A 6,027-nucleotide genomic window follows, 5' to 3' on the forward strand; every position below is an offset into this window, starting at 1 on the left:
TCAGATAGATACTGACATTAACTGATGGCCAGATTTGGATATTGATATATTGCCTGTTTCATGCACATGTAACTCCTCATGTTCTGGGTGAGCAAAAGCTTGTTCTGCTCAGTGCTTTTTTAGCAAATACAGGAACCAAGATAAGCCATGAATCTTAAGCCAAATCAATGGACATGAGTACATCACAATGTGATACAAAGTTTGCAGATGATGCAACCCGGGAGCTCTTTGGCAACGATTCTAATGAATGGAGGTAGAATGCAACTCTGGGTTTGAGAACCTGACGAAGTGGTTCAAAGCCAACGAATTGGGATCAACTTTAAGTACCTAGACGAACGAAACTTTCTAAAGCGACCAAAATCACGTTTTGAGTTTATAAGCAACGAGAATAAAATTGGGCAGGTTGGAACAAGGCGCAATTACAACTGTGTAAAGTTTCTTGGAGATGAAACGACGAAAAAAATGTCTTGGATACTGGATTCCAGTGGTCCATGAGTCAAATCAAATCATGAGTCTTCTATAAATGGAACCATGACTAGGAAGGGGGATAGAGCTAAATAGAGACAATAAGGCGCAAAAAAATCGTAAGTGTAGCACAAGGTACAAGTAAAATCAGCAAAGTCTTAGGCCTCCATCGAAAATGACCAGATACAAACTGAGAGTAAGGTGGTTCAGGAGGTCAGGTCGAATCCCAAGGCTTTTTTCTCTTATGCGAACTCTAAGAGAAAGATGAAACACTCTGTTGGGCCTTTCGAGGTTGATGGGGCAGCCATTGGCAAAGTAGAGGCTATGCTAACACGCTTGAAGATCAGTTCTCTATTGTGTTTTCAACCCCACTGAGTTTAGAAGCAACAGCTCATTACTCTGATTATGAGTCTCTTGAGATTGACAAGGTTAGTCACTTTGAGCAATTTGATGATCTCATAGTTACAGATCAAGATGCTTCAGCGGCCATCAGGGACTTGAGGCTTTCAAGTTCTCCTTGTCCTGATGAGATACTCACTGGTTCTTGCTCCAGTTTTCTCGCACTTGATGCATTGCATCTTGGATCAGGGCAAGTTCCCCTCTTCACTAAAGATGGCTCATGTTGCTCCAATTTTTAAAGGGGGAGATAAGCCACTCTCCAGTAACTATAGGCCGATTTCTCTCACTTCGAATATTGCGAAGGTGTTTTGGAAGATCATGAAGTCCAAACGTGTTGATTTTCTTGAAGTCCTTCCTCCTAGCACGCACGGGTTCCGAGCACATTTTAGCACGGTTATCCAACAGATTGAGCATTTAGAGCAGGTCAGGGATCAGTCATTTAGAGTCGAGGGACTGGAAAGACACGAGTCAGTTGATGTTGTCTATCTTGATTTTGCCAAGGCCTTTGATAAAGTAGATCATGCCGTTTTGTTGAATAGTCTTCATGACATTGGAATCCAAGGCAAGGTTCTCAATTGGATGAAAAGCTTCAAGATAGGAAGCAAATTGATAAGGTGGAGGGATCCCTTAGTGACATTCATGATTTCAAATGAGGTGTTCCCCAGGGGTCCATCTTAGGGGCCCCTCCTTTTTATAATATTTGTTGTCCCACTTCAAAAGCTTAGTATTACTGCTAGTCTTTCTTCTTATGCTGACGATACAACGTTAGTTTTTGGTAAAAAATTGCCAAGATTCCGCTAGCCTGGCAAAGGACCTAGAAAGAATTACTCATTGGCTACTGAGAGTAATATGGCCATGAACAGAATGAAATGCGTTGCGCTCCCTGTATCACTTCCTCCACGTCGTTCTCCACGTCTGAAGGCGAAGCATGTCTCCTTCATGTTGACCGGGGTTGCCCTTGCCATTCGCCCATCACCGCTAGGGGGAAGATTTTTTTAAGGAGGGGGGGTGTATTGATATCGCTGTTTTCCATAACGAAGTTGCAAGAGTCTTATGCAACTTTTTCCGTCTTATGTCATTGTAGCTAGCGTCAGTCATGTAGTACGGTAGTAGTGGAGTGGAAAGCTCTCTGAAACCTCGCTAGAAGACGTTTCAGTTTTGCGTTACCTCCTAATCAAGTACCTGAACATGAAGATGGAATTCATTGAGCACATTGAACACTATCTCAGTGGGGAATGCATCTGATTAGGAGGTAACGCATAGATCTACAAAACCTCGCTAGGAGACGTTCGATCTTCGACCGAGCTTTCTACTCCACTACTGAGGTACTCCATGCGTCAGTCTGTCATGTCAATTAAATGCTTTCATTAGCTTTTATTCTAAAGGACAAGTCCATTTCCTTCCGCTCTTTTGCCTCCGGTTACGACACTTACCTTCTCTAAACACTGTACAGTCCCAACTTTTTTAGTCTCTCCCAATATGAGAGCTCTCTCAATCCTGTGATGTTCATAGTGAAACATCTTTGTATTTGCTCGAGCTTTTGCAAACCTGCTGAACTCATTGTAGCCCAAATGGGCGAAGCATATTCAAGATGTGGTTGAACAATCGACTTGTACAAAGTTAGCATAGTGATCCTATCTCTGGACTTAAACGTGTGATTTTCCAACCACACATTTGAAAAGCCTCACCCCCCTTCAACTGGATTTGCTCATCAAACTTTCCATTATTTTGGAGGATTACACCTAAATCTTTCGTAGATGAGACCTGCTCAATATATTTACCAACTTTATCTATGAGTGGAGTATTCAAAGGAGTTTACCCAAATGTTATTGAGCGGAATTTCATTCTGTTCATGGCCATATTACTCTCAGTAGCCCAAGAGTGATTCTTTCTAGGTCCTTTGCCAGGCTAGTGGAATTTTGGCAATTTTTTACCACAAACTAACCTTGTATCTTCAGCATAAGAAGAGAGACTAGCACCCAACACGCCACGGGACACCTCCCTCCGGATCATACCCGCCAGCTTTTGACCTCCAGCCTTGTTGAGGGTTGATGGCGGCCCCGACGGATCGCTCCAACAAAGATGAGAGCTCGCTCTTGTCTGCGGGCATCTTGCGCGCTGATTGACCTTAGTCTTCCACCCCTTGAGTTTGCGCTTGAGCCCGGGCGCAAGGTGCCTCCCTTTAAGCCTGTACGGTCACCGTGTATGTGAAGTCATCAGGCATCACGTATGACACTTCCTCTAACTTATACGGCGTCTTGAGCCTTTCAATAGACCAACTCCTCGTAATAGGTGGCCACGTTGTTTATCTTCCCCTTGCCAGACTCAAGATCGAGTGTAGCGGATTCCACTTTGGGTGTGTTGGCGGCACAAGTGTGGATGGCGGGGAACTCTTGATTGTTAGATAATATTATAAGGATAACGATACGCCTAATATTCTAGCCGATGTAGAATAGGAATGAACTTACCAGACGTGTTGTATGTTTCATGGTCTGGTTCCGTCTGACTAGCGGAAACAGGAAGTGTATTGAACGTGACACATAGATAGGCTGGGTGAGTTAGCGAACTCAATGTAAACCATAGATGTAGAACCAAAACTTCCCTAGTACTCTTCAGATAACTCGATCTACAGACATCAAGATTGCGACAGTTCCTTAACACAGGGCACTAGGTCAAACAAGTTCAAAGCTGTTTTACCAGGAACATAGAAGAAATGAGAGAGCCCTCAGGGAGGAACTAGTTGTTTCCAAAAAAACTGATTTTTCAAGAACCATTTCTCAGTTTGCAGTATTGAAAAAAACGGTTGTCATTTCCAACTCTGCTTTTTTTCGAACAGTCTTTTGAAGTCCGATTTTGGTTCTATATTTGGGTGATTATGAGTGAGCTTTCGTATTGGGAGAGACTAAAAAAGTTGGAACTGTAGAATGTTCAAAGAAGCTACGAAAGGTTTTGATACCGCAAGTTTTCAAGAGGATTCATGAGCCTTTTCCCAACCCTGGATTCAGGGTCAATTCTAGTGACCGCAGAAGACCAATGTGCGTTTTGAGAACACCTTCAAGAACCTCGAGAATCCAGGCTAGTTCGAACAATGAAGTCCACTCCTCTTCTTTCTCGGGCTCCTTCACTGCTAAATTTGCGGGTTTCATATTAAGTTTGAAAGGTAAACAATAGATGAAATATGACCTTTCATTTTAAACGTACTGGGGATTACATTCCCCGTAGCAGTTAGAAAATTCCGCGAAAAAAGCAAACCAAAATAATAATAATAGTCTGGCCGTGACGGTACTTTTCTGAGGGTGCTATTATTTCTTCCTGCCATTTAATAGTCAAGTTCTAAGTTACAGAAAGTGGGGGGTCAAATTCAGACAAGCAGCTTTTGAGGAGGGGCAATGAATTTTATAAAAGAGGGGCCTTAAGATGGAGCCCTGGGGAACACCTGACCTGACATTATGTATGTCACAAAGTGGCCCTTCAAATCTCACTACTTGCATCATATCCTGAATGACGTTTCCTATTTAATCAAGAACCTTGCATTGGATCCCAATGTCATGAAGTCTATTCAACAAAAGGCCATGATCTACTTAATCAAAGGCCTTGGCAAAATCAAGATAGACAACATGAACTGACTCATTTTTCTCTGGTTCCTCAATAATCGGTTCTATATGTTCAATCAGTTGGGTAACCATGTTAAATATGCCCGGGACCCATGCTGGCTAGGAGGAAGGACATCATGGACTACAAATAAATCTACAAGGTTTCATGAAACCTTCATGATCTTCTCAAACACCTTTGCAACCTTTGACATCATTGATCATTATAATTTATTTTCACCTTGAATACATAAAATGAAGAAATGATTTTTTGTCCCTCATGATTCAGTGATTTGAGTAATTTGTTCAAAATTCAGCTGTTCGCATGTTCATTGTTAGACAACCTTTGGTTTAAAACTTTGTAACTAATCGTAACGCCAAGAAGGCTCCAATTTCAGCCAAAATACCTCTGCTCAGCTAAATGTGCAAAACAGTGCGAAATAACTATAAAAATAGTGCAAATTTATTAAAAATGAGTTCTAGTGACAAACACTTTTTTAACACAACTTGCCTTTCCAACTCATTACCAAAGCTGTCCAAAAAATGCAGATGAATTATCTTTACCCTTTTCTAATCTTTTGCAATTTTGGATTATTTTGCATCTTTTTGCATTCTTCACCATTTTAGCTCAAAAATAGAGTTTTCTTCATGGATTACCTTTTCTCTTGAAAGCATGGAAAAACAATGAAAGGTCATCTCTCTTGTACAAGTTTGTGATGTTTGTATTTTTTTAAAGGACTTTTTTTCTAAATACCGTGATAATTTTGCTTTTTAGACAGCAAAACCCATCAAAATAACGTCTCTTTTGCTTTCAAGAACAAAATGCTCCAAATACCTTACTTAGGAGATGACAGAAGTATCTAGAGCTAGAAAGACTCTTTTCAGTTCCTAATTGCTTACCCACCAGCACAACATAATTGAGGCACAAATTAAGCACAAACATTTTGCCATGACCCATGTTGCTTTTGCACAAAGCACATTGAGTATTGTTTTTTGCCATTTCCACTCAAACCTCACATGAGGGTGCATATAGTTTTGGATTATTTTACAAAGATAAAAAAACAGCTCCAAAGGTATGTCAAAGAAGGAAAACGCAGTAATTCAGTAAAAAGAGTATATTTTATAACCTAGCATGCTTTAATCTTTTTGCCTTTGGCTTCAAAGCGCACTTTAAGTAAGAAATAAGGCCTGCTTTAGCCATTCAGTAGAGGTAAATGCTCATAGAGAAAGTTTGTGTAAGCCTTTTTTGACATGCTCTTGAATTTTAGCTTTACCAGGCATTTTGATGTTTCATTATTTTTTTAATGGCTCTTTTGAACGCAGCAAATTGGACAAGAACTCTCTGCAGTTTTTCCCATATTTCTTTTCATTAATTTGCTCTCTTTCTCGCGTGCAATTGCAATTTTAGCCAATTTTATTTGCATTATTTGGACAACCAAGCTCATGGCACTTTAGAATAAGGCTCCAAGGGGCGTTGTATTTGCCATAGATTTCTAGAAACTGGATACCGGAAGACCAACCACTGGGCTGGTAAAACAATACAATGGATGGTCACCTGGGAATTGATCTCAAA

This window comes from Tigriopus californicus, chromosome 2 (genome assembly GCF_007210705.1).
Source record: "Tigriopus californicus strain San Diego chromosome 2, Tcal_SD_v2.1, whole genome shotgun sequence".
Classification (NCBI taxonomy): domain Eukaryota; kingdom Metazoa; phylum Arthropoda; class Copepoda; order Harpacticoida; family Harpacticidae; genus Tigriopus; species Tigriopus californicus.